The sequence below is a fragment of the Platalea leucorodia genome, assembly GCF_965183815.1.
Source record: "Platalea leucorodia genome assembly, chromosome: 13".
Taxonomy (NCBI): domain Eukaryota; kingdom Metazoa; phylum Chordata; class Aves; order Pelecaniformes; family Threskiornithidae; genus Platalea; species Platalea leucorodia.
The window spans coordinates 13,851,899-13,870,528 of NC_138835.1; positions in this window are offsets into that span (position 1 = coordinate 13,851,899).

Below are 18,630 nucleotides of genomic sequence, written 5' to 3' on the forward strand. Positions count from 1 at the left end.
ACTTCATAAACATTTTTCTAACATGCGGAATGTTTGACATGAATTTCAGCTATTTTAAAACTAATAAACAATTGTCAATTGGACGTCGGAGACTAAGCAGAAGCCACAACTGTTCTTATGGAACATCAAAGGCATAATAAATATCTGATTTTTTTAAGCAAGGCTTTTGTAGTTTTGCATACGAGCCTCTGTCAGAGAGCGGAGGGACGAACGCTGGGGCTGTGTGTTATTGTCTGCCGTGATTCAGGTTTCGACTGAGAAATATGAGGCGTTACACTTCGTAGGATCAGACTACACTTAGGAAATCTCCCGGTATTTGAAAAAAAAGGCAAGCAGACGTCAGGCTCCCACTTTGCCCACTGCAGATGCACTTTTTTCTCCCAGGTGAGAGGCACCTTGCGGAGCAGTTTGCAGCCTCCCTCGCTCCGCCGTCCCTCCGGCATCGCTCCTGGGGTGGGTGTGCCCCGCAGCCCTGCCCAGTCCCACCGGCACAAAGTCAGACAGCCTGGGGCTGAGGAGCTGCCTTGAAGACACAGGCCACTGCGGAGCCATGCAATGACTCTGGCCTGACTTACAGGGAGGTGGTGGTGGCCCAAAGGGTGCAACCTCCTTCCTGCACCCGTCTCTCCCAAGCCGCCATGCGTCTGCAAGCGGGAGCAGGGTAGGGGACTAATGGCTCCGTGATGCGCACACAACTCCCTCACCAAAGAGCACCTCTGGAGGATTTTGCATTGCTATAATCTCAGATCACGAGGTCACACGTGGGGTCCCTTAGGGCTTGAGCCAGTGCCACCAGGCAGGGATGGGGGCACAGCATCGGGGCCCCACGGCCGCCCCAAGCACTCGCAGCTCCTTCCCAGCACAGGACCAGCCCTTTGATCATGCCCCACTGGGTGGGGAGAGGATACAGCTCAGAAAAATATTTGTTAAGAGAAATACAATGTCAGTAGGATATTTTTTTCTGAGGAGTGCCCTGGATTGGGGAAAAAAAAAGAAGCTAATTTAGAATAACAGCTCATTTAGTAAGAGATAGTCTGTCTCCTTTAATCTATTGTTCATGACATCCCAACTAGTTAAAGGTTTCCCCGCCCGACAGCAAGAGCTTGTGAGCTTCGGAGAGGAAACTACCACCGCTTAATATTTATCTCTGGGCACATACATCAGGAAGGAGTCACCCGCGGGAGCAGAGCTATCAGGCCTGTGCTCATCTCTCCCGTGCTGCGAAGGATGTGCGATTCCAGACAAGATGTCCCCCTGTTTGGGATGATGGATGGTGGCCGGTGTGGGGGGAGGACCGCTGGGATAATCATACTGCTTTATAAAACTAGCGAGTTTTGGAATCAAATCTAAGGGAAAGTTGTAGAGTCTCAGGGCCAGATGCACTAAAAGCTCCAGTTTTTGTCATGACACAAGACAGAAGCTCTGAGAAGTCCTTTAAAGCCACCCGCAAGGCTCACGGGGGTTTGAGATGCTCTTGCCAAGCTGCTACGGAGCTGTGGGTCCCCAGTATTGGGCTGCTCCTGTGCCCTGAACAGCTCTGCCTTCCTGGAGCCCCTCTGCCCTTACAAACCCCCACTCAGCAAAACCCCAGAGGTCCATAAGATGAGAAACCAGGAGGGTACGAAGCTGGCGAGCAGAACTCCCACCTTTCCCCAGCGCTTTCTGCAGGCACCCAGGTGTGATGCCCACGGAAACCATGGCAGGGACCTGCTGCAGCTTCTGCTGGCTGGACGCTGCCCAGCAAAACCCGCTCTAAATCCACGCCTCAGCCTGTGCTGCCTGTGCAGATGCCCCTTGCCGCTGCTCAGGCTTTGCTTTAGCCCCTTCTGCCCTGGGATGTTGCTTCTTGCCGGCACAACCCTGCCTCTTGCATCCCCGCTGCTGCCTTCTCCCCACGCCCAAGCTGAGGGAAGGTTTTCGGCTGCCTCATTTCGCCCCTCTGCCCTCTTTCCTTGTGGCTGGCTGGGACAGGGCCGGCACCCAGCTTTTCCCACCAGCAGGAAAAGGCTGGTGAGCCCCACTGGAGCCAGTCTGGCTGCTTTTGGCCGAGCTGGGTGCTGGGGCAGATAAGTAAACACTTGCAGCTCTGACATAAATTACTTTAGTCCTTGACAGCAGGACACTGACCAGGGTCGCCTGATAAGGGAGGGAAAGCCTTGCATGTCTCTCAGTCCCACTCAGATATTTCACAATAAATGTCACTGGGAAAGAATAGACACTTCTGTACCCATTAGGCAGCTGCATGTTCCTGTCACCTTGAGAAGAAGGGACGCATTGTCAGAGCTGTCGGAGCAGGCAGGAACCAGCTGTTAATCTGCTCTGACATCCTTTTTCACAGAGCAAGTGTGAACCGGGCGTTGCAAAAAGCCAGTGGAAAGGTGATTAAAAATAGGCCCTCAATGAGCACCTACGGGGTCTGTCACTGCACCGCCGACGGGGAGCGTCAGCCAGAGGAACAGGATGGAGGTACCACTGCCTCCTGGTTTCAGCTCCGTTGCTCTCTGCAGTCCCTGCCTGCCCGTGCCTCGGTTTCCCCTCAGCAGGGGTCACATCACCCAAGAGCAGGACATCTCCCTTTACTTCTGCTGGTGGCTGAAGTACATCTTGCTTTGAAAGGACCGTAGATCACCCAGATCCTCCTTCAGGGCCGAGTGTTTTGGAGTAGGGCTGGTTGTTCGAGTCCAGGCAGCAGGGTTGCAAAGTTGATTGTCAAAAGCTGAGCTGGATGGACCAGCCCTGCTTCATCTGGATGGGTCCTGGCAGAGGTAACAGTGATACCTGAGGATGCCACCAGCTCCAGCTGGACATCTTGCTCCTCCGCTGGACATCACCCATGGAAACCTGCCTGTGCCTTCAGCATCAGTGCCCAGCTCCCTCCACCACCCTGGCCGAGAGGCTCCTGCTCCTTACGGACCCTCTTGCATGGCAACTCTCATTACAGGGGCTGCCCACACTGATGTAAGTGATGTGGAACACAGATGCTGGGAATGGGTATCCAGGGAGTCAAATGTGCCCAATGGACAGCTCTGAACTGAAGCTCCTGGTGTGTCCACCTGGGAAAGGACCTGGGAATCACTGTGGCTTCATTGCAGGCAGGCGAGAGACCCGGAGCCCGGGCAGGGAGCAGTGTACCTGCTCTTCCATAGGTGCCCTGGAGAAAGTGGGATGCGGGGCTGAAGATACATTACATCCTCATTTTAGACTCTGGCTTCAAATTATTTCTCAAATGGAAGATCCCTGCCTCCACCCCCTCTCCTTTTCTTAGCGACTTTATTGACCAATGTACAGATTTCTGTAGTGGAAATGGGTTTGATTTTTGTCCCGGTGGGTAAGATTGCTGCAGACTCATTCTTGGTCTTGTAGCTCGTTGATAACAGCAAGACTGCTGGCCCAGCTTTCGCTCCATGTAAATCACCTGCACGCACTCTCTGCCAGATCCTTCGTCTATTCTTGGATCCTTGTGTCCTGCAGATCTTCAAGGCTTTGCTACACAGTCTTTTAGCTACAGGTCCTTTTTATTACTCCAGATATTAGAAAATCTTGGGTGGAAGACATCTGCTTAGTGTCTAATGCATTTAGGATACTCATTAAAAGGATATTTCCCCTGTTATCTCATGTCTGATCTCTGGAGGAAGATGCTAGTCACTGTGGCCGCAGGCTGCCACGTCTCTCCAGGGCCCCACCATGGCACGGGCTGCACACCTGAGCCCCACGCACCCCTGGGGACCTGGCCTTGGCTCCTGCCCGGTTGGGACAGGTCTGGCCAACACCGTGAGCTGAAAGCTCCCTCGCAACCCCGTGTTCAATATTTGATTTTGCTCCACTGTTTAGCCTTTTAATGTGGTTCTGCTTATTTTTACAGGTTTCCCAATCTGCCCCCTCCCCAGATTGTTTATATTTTTGGAAAGCCTTCTGTTTAGTGCCTGTAATACCCCTGACGTCCTTTAGCTGCAGTGGTCTTCCCTTACCCTTACCCTGCTGAGACTTAACTGGGATTTGTTGCAATACTAATCTCTCAAACTGTTTATTAAACCACCTCCTGATTTATCTGCAAAAGATTTTTCTTTAAGTTATAAAATTTCAATCAAAATTCCTTCGGGTATTTTGCATTCCCCTCTTACGATCACTAAATCCTATTTGTTCTCAGCGTGACCCCCTTTGGCTCACAGCCCGGGCTCGGCCCCAGCGTGGCTGGAGGAGGTGGCGGCACGGCAGAGAGCGCGGATGCGCTCCGCAAGCGAGCGGCTCCAATTGCCCCCCTGCCCCAGCAACCTCCCGCCTCCCGACAAGGAGACTTCTAGAGTTGCTCTGCTGAAACCATTTCTTTCCTTTTCACCTTCAGACTTAGCCGCTAGCAAGGCTTCCCTGTTAGCAAGGGTGAATTTTCCTTGTTGTTTCATCCCCTCGCACCTAGTTCCAATCCTGTAACATGCTAAATAATTCCTCTTCCACCTTGGTGTTTACATTCTTCAGATACTTTCCGCTGCTTTTCATGTCCCGACTCATTTGGCCCTTTGCTGGGTTATACCGGGCTCCTTTCATCTTTGCCCGGTGGAGCAGCCTCCCATCCCTCGCTCCCTCCAGCCCGCCCAGCTCAGCAGCAGCAGCACCGGCCAGGCTGCTTTCTCCCCCAAAAAAGGCTCGTCCACCCATCCCAGTCCTTCCAGGATGAGGTTGGCCCATAGTGAGCTTGTTCCCTGTGCCTGGATCCCTGTTATCCAGCTGCTTTCCTAACCAGCTCACTCCTCTTGGTGTAAATCAGATTGGACCAGGCAGCATTTAACACCCATTTCTCAGTCCGCTGGGAATACAGCTGTCTAAAATCCTGATTTGAGAGGCAGCCCATGAATGCACATGGCAAAGCTTCATCCTCCCAGACTTGACTGCCCTACCCTATTTCCCACACCACCATCGCAGCTTTTCCTAGCACCCAGGGCAGCTTTTGGCCAGAGATGAGGACAGAAAATATTTCACCTATCTGGAAAAAAAGTATTTGGTGTTCAGCCCTTCAAATCGCTTTGGGGCTCTATTCACAGGAGGAGGAAAACCCTTCAATGGTCTGCATACCCACTGATGTCACGTCAGGGGTTCAAATCTTTCTGAGGGTTTTACCCTTGATGTCATTTGATTATATATTTACTATAGCAAAGGAATGGCAAGTCAGTAATTGGAATAATACAGCTATGCAGAGAAGAAAAAACCCACCTCGTTAGTTTAATACACAGTATTTCCCCAAAACACAGCTCCTGACTAAGGTTAGCCAAACAAAACAGTCCACCTACTACATGCGAGACACTTCAAAGAGAAAATTAAAAGGGACAAAACCGATATGAGAGGATGAGGAATCCCAGAGGATCCTTATCAGGATCCCTTTCAGTGGATGTTCCCATGTTTTAGTGGGAAAAAAAAAAAAGCAACAACAACAACAAAAAAGACCCGGGAGTGTGAGCCTCTGTGGCTGATAGAGGATTTTCCTCTGGCTAGACACAGAGTCGTTAAAAAAGCTGCGGCAGAGTGTGGGATCATTAAACACCTTCAGATTCCTTCCCCGCTGCCAATCATGGCATCAGCAACCGCCCTCTCCGTGGCGTCTGCTGATCCCACTTTGAAAACCTCCCCATTTATCACCGCTGGGAGAGATCCTGCTGAGACCGCTGGAGCCTGCTGCTTGTCAACAGGGCACCTTATCTTCTCCAAACATTTACTTAACCCTTTGTCTGGCAGGCCGCGAACAATGGGAGCCCGGCCGTGGCCCCGCACCGGGGATCCCAATTCCAGCCCTGCCTCGGACAGGGGCTGCCGGTCCCTGCCTGGCCATGGACACCGGCGGAGGATGCTGGAGACCACCATAGTACCAGCCTCCACCTCCATGAAAAAGGTCACTTGCAACATGGTAGAGCAGAGAATTATTTTTTAAGTGTTTTCTACGAGGGACGGATGTACAAAGAGCTTTTTTGGCTCTATGCAGGCAATGAAATATATCATCCGTAATTCAAGTAGTCCCCCAAAATCAGCTACATCAGCCCACAGTGGGTGCAACTCTACTGGAAGGAATGACACCACCTTCAGAAGATGTAGCTCTTGCTGTGTACTGCTCTAAAGATAATTTTGAATTACTCTATACTCATTGCCATTGTAGGCAGAAGACTCGGGAAGTGTCTTCATGGAACAACTTGCCATTTCAGAACAGGTTTTCTTATAAAAGCAGGCTTCTTTGGAGAACTTTCCTATGATGTAGTAGGTGAACCAGAGTTACAGGTTTCCAGTGGAGGTGGGTCAGACACTTGCAACAGGAAAATGAGATCTCAACTCTCGACCTTCAATGCCACAGGAGAGAAACCCATGGGGCCATATCCTGGTCCCAGCAGCGCAAAGCCCCTGACGTGCACCCACACCTGCTGTGCCAGGACTTAGAGAGTCAAATGGCAGCGATGAGGTACCTGCTGCCAGGAAGGATGCCCATGGGGCCGCAGCTGAGAAACAGCATCCCTGCTGCGTGCCAGGTACTTTGGGGATTTAGAAAATGGTTGAAGAACCTCAAGGCTACACATCCTCACTTTGTAACAAGCCTTTAGCAACCCCACAGCAGCTGATGGCACGTACAGAGGCACTGGCCCAGCAACGCAGAGGGATAAAAACCCGTAAGAAACTGGAGGACATAGAGATCAGCTCTCACAGCTCAGTTCTCCCAGTTGTGAACAACCTGCAGCAGCCTGGCTCAGCAGCTGCGCTGAGGACAGTAACAAATGGCTGCGCATTTGAAGCCGAATTTTAAGTCTTTGTATTGTCGTTGTAATGCTTTGTGCTGTTATCTGTGACAAGAGCCGGGAGTTCACATCTTTATCTAGCAATAAAGACTCACAGATCACGGCAACGTTTGATGGTATGACAGCCTTGGGAAATCTGGGATATAGTTAGCAACGAGCTGCCCTTCCAGCACAGCGGTGGTAGCAGACCGATGCTTCTTTCTTAATCCCAGTCCGGATTACTAGGTTCTCTGAAGTATTTTAATTAACTCTCCTTCATGTACTTGCTTAGCAGAGCTGGGAATGAGCATGATATATGTTTATGTGCTTTCTAGTACTTCAGCAAGTAACACTATCCAGGTGGTCTCCCTAAGCCTTTTGGAGGGAATATTGGAAGGGATAAGTAAGAGCTTTATGTTTCTGAGTCATATATATGTTATATCCATACTGTGACGTAGTTACATACTTAATTAAGCATATATTCACAGCCTTGGGGACAGGTTCTTGTGTTCTTAGCTCGCGTGGCACCTATCAGAGCTTAGGACCCTTTCTAAGCACGGGGGGGTTATTTATTCTTCAGCAATGAGTATTTATATTGAGTGTCAGTGCTGGCGAGCGACTCGCACTGTGTTTGTGCGGTGTTTAGCAGGCCAGCGTAGCCTTGTGGACACCACACTATTGTTACCGAGATGCAGGCATGGACCTTCAGTTAGGGAAGGGACTTCTTCAAATATAGCTTAGGATGCATCTGTGAAAGCTGCATTCTCCCAGCCCGTGGGAACAAGAGTGACGCTACCGGCCACTCCAGAAGAGAAGTGAGCTTAGGTGTCTAAAGGCCATCGCTCTAGGACAGGGGACCGTGGCCAGTCAGTAAGAAATCAGCAGCATGGGCATGGTGTGCAGAGGTCTTCGGGACTTTTGAGTGCACAAGCAGAGAGCTCTGGTCACCTTTTCAAGGGCACCAGCATCGCTTACAGCACAGCAGAGCCCTAGATGGAGTTAGACTACATCCTGAATTTAAGCAAGTGCTTAAATAGTACTTAGACCAGTCTAAATTTCACTGAACCCAATGAAAAGACTGCAACAGGAGTCAGATTGGACAATATGCACTGAACTTTTTCTAGTGAGAACTAAGTCCTTCTACATAAAGAGGAGCTCTATTCAGAGTTATGCAGCTACTCAGAGAGCTAACATGTTGGTCTTAGATCTATAGGGAAGTTTAGTGATGCTGTCGTGTTACTTTCTACCTTTTTTTGGACAGCAGAAGTGTCAACTTCTCTAACCGTTAACTTGTTTTTCTAAAGACCTGTGACCAAGAGCTAGTGTTTCTTCAGTGCCTCTCCATTTCCACCCCCATATGCTTGTTCTGCAATTTTGGACAAGGAACACACAAACTTTCTACTGATAAAATGGAGACAAGATTCCCTTGTCCTATGTCATGGTTTTTAAAGGATATTGTGATAGGGAGAGAAGCACATAGAAGTAGGTCAAATGAATGGCGTTATATTTTAAGTGACATCTGAGAAACAAGCACCCACCTTTATTCATTTGTTTAAAAACAAAACAAAAGAAATCCAGGATGTAAGTGGCTCAGATAGCTTTGGATCTAGAAGGGGCTGTTGATGGGGAAGGAAAGCAGACTTTGGATGTAGCTTGTACAACGTTTACCCTAAGAAGAGCTATAGGAATGTGACATATATTTAGCCAACATGCCTTGAACTACAGAGGACACTGCTGTGTAGCTCATGACTCCCATTTCCTCATGTTTTTATTGAGAAAGGCTCCCTGAAATTGCCAGACATCTGATGTCTTTCACTGCGAGTGAAGATAGTCCTTCTGGCATGGAGCACACAACCTTTTGTTTTTACAGAGCGTTGCTGGACTGACTGGTGAAGTGGCTGTCATACTGCAATGGCGTGCTTTCCCCAAGTTAAGTGGCATTCCCGTACCCTTGGCAGCAGAAGACATGTTTCTCCTGCGGTGGAAGCATTTGGAGGAAAGCCCCACGTGCTTTGGCAACGCCAGCTGGGTACCTGGCAAAGATCACTCAACACCGCCTGCCCTCGCTCCATCCCATGTTGCCTCCACTAAGATAATGGGAGCCTGCAAGCATGCTTCTCCTAATCCCAACAAGGAAAAGTGGAATTACATCAGTCTTAAGGGAAGAGAAAGACATCACTTTGCGGATGGATGTCCTAAATCTCCTGTCTGATTTAGGACAGAGGGGATAAACCACAGTTCTAGCTCACCAATGCAAGCAGAGTTGCACAACCATGGTGCACAAGTTTCAACATGAGCAGGAGGGATTAGACGCACTAAAGACAACGGAGCTGCCATTACACATTGAGTTATCACACAGTGGTCCCACCAGTGCAAACAAGACTTTAACAGCGGCAGTCAAAGATGTTTTTTTTCTCCACCCCCACCAGTGATGGGCAGACATTTAGCATTGGCATTGGGCTGACAGCACACCCAGACCTTTGCTGCTGTTCAAGCCACTGCAGTGGCTTGTTTAGGTGACATGATTCAGCCACACACCTGAGGTCCAAGTAATAGTGTAAAGATAAGGAAAACTCCTTTGGGATCATCAGAAGTACTCACGGGATTTTTGGAGCATGCACATCGAAGCCGTGGCCGAGCTCTCCTGCCTTTCCTTGGAGCTGGCTCTGCTGGAACAGAAGCCTGCCTGCATGGAGACCAAAACACTACTGTTATGTGATGGCTGACAGGCCTCTGATGCTATAGCATGGCATGCCCACACAGGTAAATTTTGACTCCTCTAAGGGAAATACTGCTTAGGAAGAAAGGACTAGTCAGAAAATGCCTCCTGTGTTCCTCTTCCAGTCATTGACCAAACAGTTGGTTTTTTTTTCCCCACCTGAGCTATTTTTGTTTAACTTAACAAAGAAGGATGAATATCAGGAGGAAAAAGCCATAGCACTGTGTTTTTTTCTGCAGCTTACAGAAATAAAATCTCATCTTTAGGCTTTCATTTCAGAATAGACGTATCTGCACCAAGCCCACCAAATCAAAAACTGATTTTTGAGTCACCCTCTTCAGACCCCTTCTGCCCCAGCCTTGCCCAGAGCAGCAAGTTGTTCTCGTGGTACCAATGCCAGGTAACAATTTGGCTGCTGTGTAAGCATCGCAAGTCTGACTCCAGCTCGTTGGGTCTGAGACACGAATGGAGTTGAATAAGAGATATTAAGCCCATGAAACATCAGTTAGGACACCATGGGACTTCGCCAACCAGTAATTAACTGGCTGTTAGAGACCAGAAGACCAGATGCAGTAGGTTAGTACCCACAAGTGCTGGCTTCCTCGCTGTCTGCCAGCCACTAACATGGCTTTGAGAGGAGAACCAATGAGAACCCTATGATTATGTTTTACCCACCAAAAAAACCCCACATTATGAACTTAATTTAATGGAAGATGATTATGAAGCAAGAGGAAACAAAATGAGATACCCAAGACTGTCATCAGGAGCCATGGGAAGAGTTAGAATAGAAATAATCCCTTGAGAATGCTCAGCTGTTATCAGAGCAAAGCTGGTCTTTAGCTAATAAAGCAGCCAGGACTGCCTGCATTACCCCAGTAATCCCATAGACAGATAAATAGCTGCAGGTGAAGCTGAGTAGGTGGGCTCCCCTGGGCCACGTCCTGCCAAACTTGAGCACAGGAACCCCATAAGTGGCATGTCCCCATCGGCAGTTTGGGAACAGGAACAGAGGGGTCTCAGACCCAAGCCCCAGGAGGGAAGAGAGAAGGTTTCAAGCTTCTCCACTGATGAATGAAGCACCTCTGGCAGAAGCCAAGATTACTTCAGACCCTGAAGCCGCATGAGACAGCATACAATTTAACACAGATGGTGTCTGCAGGGGCCTCAGGCAGGAGTGAGTCCATGGCTCTCACTTGTCCTGGGCTTGCTTGGACTTTGAACCTTGTTTGCTGCATGCCAGGAGAGCAGCAAGTGCTCACATGGGGGTAAATGCTGCACCACTGAGGGTAGCTGCTGCTTACCTGAGCCCACCTGGGACCAGCAGTGCCTTCCCCTCCCCTCCCACCAACACCCAGGCACCCAAATAACCTCCCTTATATAGCCCATGGGGGACATCCTGCTTGCTCTTAAAGAAATGCTATCCAGATCCAGCCCATCCTCATTGAATCAGGCTTCGTTAGATGGAGGTGATTGCAAAGGAAAGCTTTGGGCAGTGGCTGGTGGACGTGCTACAGCCAGGGGTGGATGTGGGTAGTGCCGGCCTCTCATTTGGGCCACACGGCATTGATGGAGCATCCTCTGCTCCGCGGAGGGAAGTGCAGAATGAATATTTTATGCATAATTTGTCATTTTTCATTCATCATCACTTCTATGAAGTGGCTCCAATCTGTAGAGAATTGAGCCGGAGGGATATAAAAAAAATATTTCAAGTTCCTACACTTTCATTGATTTAACATTTTTCCAGCTACTCTTCCCAGTCCTTACTCACTTTGTTCCTCTACCTGTCATGGTCTTTTTTTAGGCATAATTTCATTATCTGTTACTTTAATCCCAAAATGGTAAGGGAGTGCTACATGGAAAAAAAAAATAATGGGAAATAGGCCCGGCAAATGGAGTTAAGGAGAGATAGGAAGGAGCCAGGGTCTGTCAGCTCCCCGGGGCCCCGCAGGATGCCTGCAAATGACAGACAGCATTTCCCGAGTTTCAGACGAGGCCAAACACATTTCTTGATAAACTAATTAAGTAAATGTGTTGAAACAGTGTGAGTGTGACTGGGTGCTCGCTTCTCTGCGTGCGCGGGCTGGGGCTGCTCCCAGGGCAGGAGGCAGCCCTGCGGCTGCCGAGGAGGGTACGGCGGGGGGTAAAGCATTCTTCCAGAGAGACAGGGCCGAATAAAGTGCGGTTTGGGAGTGGGTTACGACCAGGGTACCCGTTGTCACTGCTCCGTAGGGGATCTCCAGTGCCTGCCTGAGGGAAGCTCAGTGGGTGCCCGTCTCTGGGGCCATCATCCCAGTAAGGGTCACTTTATGGGGTTTGCCTGATACAAAGTGGGGGTGCCGAGGTGGGCTGTGGCACACCCCAGTCCCCGTTAGCTGGAGTAGCACATGGGAGAAGCCGTGTGCTGGGGGCTCAGCCCCAGGGCAACTCTCCCAGCCCATGAGGGAGACATGACATTTTGTGGGGGAGACTGGCAAGTGAATAAGGGCTGCCAGCCTGGACCAATTGAGCATCAGCACTGGGAGTACGGGGGGACATTGTGCAGGGAGCTTTGGGCAATAGCTCTGTGTAGAACCAGCTGCACGTATTATTTAGTTACAGTACTGGTGCTGCTGGTGAGAGCAAAGAGGAAGATGGTGGTGGTACCCTGCAGAGGAAGGAAGCCCTGTGCATCCATCAGCTGCTTTATGGGGTGAGCTGGGAGGCAGCTGCCCTGGGGTACCCTGAGCTCACGCCTGTGTCCATCAGTTTGATGCCATGCATACAGCCTTCCTCCTTAGCTCGCACATCCACACTGGACCAGGACTGTGGTGCATTTGTGCCTTCAGATCTTCTATTTCTTCATCCACACATGAAGCCCCACTGAGTTCAGCACAACATTCCCAATATTTTCTGCCTTTATATTTTTTCTGCAGCCAAAAATAGCAAGCAAATTCTCAGGAGAGCAGTGCCAGGGCTGCAGAGAGAGCAACTGCTCTCTGCCTGGGCTGGGGACTCCCTTCCTCCACCCTCCCAGGGCCAGACCCCCGGCAGTCGCAAAAAGAAATATTCCCATCCCGCATGCTTGCTCGCAGGATGAAAGATTACATCCTATCCTTCCTTCTCCTCCCTCTCAGTCCTCCGCTGCCTTCCAAACACGACGTCGGGCCACGCGTATCCTGAGCAGCATTCGCTCAGACACGACAACCTGGACTTGACCCCTGAGGTTCTGGCTCCACCGAGTCTTCCTGGCCATTTCGGGCAGCAGGAACCTCTGTCAGCACCGGTGATGGATGGGTTCAGTGGGAGAGAGGCCTACAGACAAAAAGTCTCGCGAACACAGCGACAGGGAAAAATAAAATAGACCCTGAGCAGCAGCAGCTTGCTATGAGCTCATGGTTCACAGCCACAAAGAGCTGTCCCTCCTCGGGGCCACTTGGTTATCACCATCCTTTCTACAGCCCATGCTGTAGACAGAGAGCTTCTTCTCTTGCCCAGGTGTATTTTGGATTTCAGGCTTTCCTACCCTTCAGCTTAACCATCAACAGCTGGAAATAAAGCAGATAACAGCAAACATTTCTCTAGTGTGTTAAGAAGCAGAGGTGTGGCCTTTCCAGGTGGAGGGAGTGCCATCACAGACACAATAAATGCCTGAGGCCACATCTCTGTTTATTCACGACCAAGCTCCCAGGAAAGCAGATGGTCCATAATGGTATTTCCAACTAACTCTTGTGATCAACCAGCAGATGACTTCATTATATTGTACAGGGTCAGGACAACTTTTGGGCAGGATCCATCCCCTCAGGACTGTACTACCTGCAAGATGTCACTGAACCAGAGGTGCTCTGGCATCCCTGCCCAGCGCCCACCCCTCGCAGCTGCCAGTACACCCTGGGTTGGGGCTTCGCACTGCAGGAATCCCTGGTGAGAGACATCCCAGGGACCAGTCTCGGAGACATCAGCCTCTTGACTCCTCTGCAGCATCTGGGCAGCCAGCACAGCCAGAGGAGGAAATAAGGGCAGAAGAGAGAGGATCTGACCTTGTGTTTCTGCCTCCTTTTCCAGATTAAGCCGTTTCCTTATAAGAGACACACGCCCTGCAGTCTAAATATTAGCTGAGTTTCCATTTCAGGCAATGCCATCATCAGCAAACTCAATCCCAGCATGTGTTTGTACCCACTCTCCATTTCATGACATTTTAACATCGAAAATCTATTCATTTTTTAAGACTAGTCTCATTTGTGTATCCAGCGCAGAAGGCAAGGACATCCGAAGCACCAGTGACCTGCGAGTGCTGGATTTGGGCAACATCAAACCAGAGGGACAAATCACAGCAACCCTTTGCTGCTGCCCCAGCTCCACGTGCCAGGACACAAGCAGAGCAATGCTGCTTCTGGGGACAGACGAATTTATGTCCCTCCTTACCCCACCACCAAAGCAGCAACAGGAGCCACATCGTGCAAATAATTTCCTTCAACCAGGGGGATCAAGGCCGAAGGCTAATCCTCTGGGAATACTGACTCTGACCAAGGAACAGGGGTTGCTGCAGGACAGTGACTGTATGTGCTCTGGACCCTTGCCCTTGTTACCTGTGTCACCTTATTCACCCGGTACTTTATGATGGGTTATGCTAACATACATGAAATTTAATTTCCGGTTATTAACCCACAGAAAGGTATTGCTGTTTTCAGAGAAATTACATTGCTTCCAATTAGCATTGCCCTTTGGTTTATGGTATGTTGTTTTTCTTGAAAACCTTTGAACCAGGTTGTATGCCAGCTGAAGGGCATTCTGGGGCTGTTAATAAAGATTAACTCTCAAATACGCGTTCCGATTCATTTGCAAGGATTGTGCTGTTGCAAAGGAAGGGATCTCAGGAAATGCTGGATGCCTCTTTCTTTCCCTTCAGTTTTTTCCCCTATGTATTTTTATGCTTTCCTGTTCCTGGGGTCCCATTTTCCAGCCTTGCCAAAGGAGATGTCCTTCTTTCCATTGCCAGAGCAGGATTGTCATGACAAAGTAAATTGCCTTCAGAAGCTGGACATTTAGCAACCACCCTGCTTCTGCTTCGGGCTGGCTTTGTCCAACCCCTCTGTAAAACTTGCATAGAGAAGAGGAAACTGGACACACCAAGAAGAGAGAAATGGAGGTTATTGTCACTTAGGAACAGTGATATACAAATCTATTTGACCATCTTGCTCAGTCTTGACTCTCACTGCGCATCTTTCCCCACGCTACCATGACATTTCATGGCTCAGAGTCAGCTTTAGTCTTTCTGCGTGTTGGGTATCATTCACCCACATCCTCACCTTCAGACAACCAACGTACAGTACAAACACAAAGGCAAAAATGTCCTCAATGTATGTATTTTCACTCTGACTGGCTTTCAGCTTACTTTTACTATTACCTTACACTTCTATCATGCTGCCAAAGGCTGTAGTCTCCCATGATCGTTTATTTTGTCCTTTCATTAGACCTTCCCCAGTCAAAATATTTAACACCAGGGGAGGGGGGGGAAAAAAAAAAAAGTTTTCCTTCAGAAATTTAGCTTTCATTCCTGCCCTTCAGCCAAACACTTCTCTAGGCTTCTTGCAGCTCCCACAGGAGAAATATGGTTTACAGTGTGGGTACTTGTGCTATACCTCTGCAAGGAGAAGTGATGGGTTTTTGTCTAAGAAGGATGACAACTCAAAATACTTCCATTTTCCTTTAGTAAAGCTGTTTGCATGACCAACACCTGAATTTTATACTTCTCTTATTTAAATGAGGCACACAGCCTGTCCTGTTGTTCTGCACATAACAGCACGTAACTTTTATTTTCCAGTAAGATCACTTGAGGAAGAGATCGTTGGTGTTTCTGATTAGTCGATGGCAACTTTTCTCTTAGGGCACTATGCCAGTTGAAAAGGCTGTCAAAGGTGATCCCACAGCTAGCAACTGCCACTGCTGCAACCTCTCAAAACAATGTCGGTTGTTTATTAGCTCTTTACCACCCAGGCTATGACTTGATGCTAAGCAATAAACAACAGCTGGTGGATCTGAGCCACCCACCAGTATGTCTTTCATCTAAACTCTTAGATTTCCCCTTGCTCCATTTTCCCCCCCCCTCCTGTTGTGCCTGGGTAGCACGAGGGATAATTTTGCACTTATTGGGTGCTGAGCTCCCAATGCCCATGTTACCCCATGGATGCATGAGAGTCTCCAACCTGGAGCTCCAGGACAGAATATGGCAATCTTCCCTTTGCCCCCATGCTCCAGGGAGACACAGGCATCTCCCATCTCTGAAAACCTACCACTGAGCTCTTGGAATGCTAGTGTGTAGAGAAGTCCATTATCTTCAATTTCAAGCAAAAAAAACCCTATTAATTAAACACTCATTCGCAAACAGGTTTGACATTTAGGGAGGCAAGGTCTACATGGACTTCATTGCAATTCAGGAGCATCTCACCCCTTTGCAGATGCAGATCCAAGATCTATGTGCCAGACAGCCACAGGTCAATATATTCCTTAAGCATACTCATTCCTTTTGGAAGTGGGTGCTTTATTCTCTGCCTGTTTGAACAGGCTTGTTTTATCTACTGTCCTGGGTGAGCGCTTCTCCTGAAAGTCGGTCTATAAAGCAAAAAGCCCAAGATCCTGAGTGGGAAATACATTCCACTGACCTGTTTTCAGTATGGCCATATATCTGCAAGGACAATCACAATATCTGTGAGCAAAATGGCTGCAACCTTGGTGGGTCTGCAGACATTTATTGTGAAAAGCAGCCTGGAACAATCAAAGTAATTGCTCTGGGCCAACATACATGTTTCTAATGAGTCTTGTTGCAGAGGGACTTAGTCAGTGTGTCTGCGTTATTTACACAGGACACCACTATCAGTAAAAGGCCTTATTATCTTCTCTGTATTTGTTTCTATATCTTTCAGTTTAGCAACTCTCAAATTCAGTGTGTTTTTTTGTTTTTATAGCTTGTTTCGTCTTTAGTGATATTATCATGGAGCCAATAAAAGTGCTTTCCTTCTACATCTGGTCAAGGAAAGAATTTGCTGGGTACACGAGTCATATTTCTGAAAATGCCTCCAAGTGAATATAAAAAGCTGTTGGAAGCAATTGAGTTTACTGTTGCCTTATGTACTGTCATTAATTAGGAAATAAAGCAAACTGCATTTTATATCACTTGTAATCAAAATGTTACAGTCTTAATGTAGCTTTCCAAGTGCGGAGCCTGAAAACAGACTCTGCTCTCGTACAGACGAGCAGAGAAGAAAAGTATGTGGAGCTTCTTTAAATTTTAAAATTCACAGCTCAGGTTTTCACAGCGAGAGCATAAGCAAGGCTGCCATGCAGCGAGGCAGGGCGAGGGCAGCTGCCCTGATGGAGCAAGCAGGCAGGATAACTGCACCTTGTAGCCACCCAGATAACCAGGTGTGATTTATGCTGCTGTGATTTATTCCACCACTGCAGCATCACAGTAACTCTGGCAACTGGCTGAGCTGCAGCTCAAAGCCTGGCTCCCATTCTTGGGTACCGCAAAACACCGATCTTCAGCAAGCACTCTTTTCCTCTGCTTTAGATTAAATTGACATTTTTGCCCCCTAATTCTGTTTTCATAGATTTTGGAGCTTTCCTGATCCCCTTTTCTGCCTCCCAGTTCAACACATTGAGCAGGATAAAATATAAATAATAAAAGAAATCCAAACAAAATACTTTAAAAGAAAAAAAGCATTTAATCATCAACCCTTTTTTTTCCACAACCTTTAACATTAGGTGCCTTTGTCAAGTCCATTAGGACCATATCTGCACTTTCCGGAGTTTGAATGCTTTCATATATTTGGCTCCATATGAACAAACTGGTGGAGCAAACATATTAGTAGATCATTTGCCATGTACATGATTCAGATACCCAGACATGTACAAAACCCAGGCAGGGATTAACCAAGTCTGACAGCACTGAAGTGACTCCAGTTCTGTGTATGTATAAGCGATAATGAACCAAAGGCCCTGTTTGTCTTCAAATAACACACAAAATGATTAATTAGACGGAGAGGCATGAGTAATAATCACAATATTATATGCTCTACCATAATGGAACGCTGCTCTCTTCTTGCTTTGTTCCTCTAATCTCTAAGAAGCAAATATCCACAGGGTGTTACCAACAGAGCTGAAGGCAGATTGCAGTTGCTCACGGTTTATAAGCAGCACTTCTTTTCCATTGTGATTTTATACCCCTGGGACATACAGAAAACCTCTTTAGAAAATACACATGGTTGCTAAAGGATTAAAGGGACCTGCAGGAAAAAAAGCAAAGAGCTCTAGTTGCAGATTACAGACTTGAACATGCTCCCATTAAATTCAATGGCAAAGTTTTCTTTGATTCAAGATTGGATCCTAACTGAATGTTTTTTGAAGATATTCTTTGGTAAAAATCATATACTTTGTCACAGAGATACATTAAAAAAAAAAGAAACGGTTGCTCAACCCCCTATTTCCTGTTTATTCATCTACTTCTGATGTAAGGCAAAATTGCTCTTTTGAATATGGAGGAAAGCAACTCTTCTGATAATGGGGTTTCCACCCTCGGAGATGCTCGCAGCAGGGTCGGGCACAGGTACCAGCTGGGACTAACAGGAGCTCGCCCCAGGCTGAGCCTCTCGCTCTCAGCCGGAGTCAGCAGAGGGAGTAGCAGCCTTGACTTGCTCAGGTCTCCTTGTCCCTAGAAGGAGCAGCGTGGATAGTAGGTTCCCAGCACAACCTGGAGAGTAAAGATGAAGTCAGGAACCACCTCACATGTTGCTCCATGGCCCAGAGAGCCAGGCAGAGCCACTGCACGATCCTGCTTCCAAACTGCGCCTGCAACCAGAGCCCTGTCCTCCACCCCTCTCCCCTACTCAGCTAAATAGCAAACAGAAGGGGGTAAAATCCCCCGGTGTCTTTATGATATGATCCATACTTGCCCCTCAGCTCCCTTGGGAAGCCCACACACAGCCCTGGGGTAAGTGCAGAAAGGGGCAGTGCCCAAAGAGGGTTATAGCTTTTGAAATGAAACCCACATGAAACCAGTTATCCAGCTAAACAGCCACACCTTTTGTTTTCCTCATTTAAGCAACAAAACCTATTTTTCTGTATTGACTATATATAGCTTTGCCATCCTCCAAGTTTAAAAATATTATAGGCAAATTCCTGTCTTTGCCT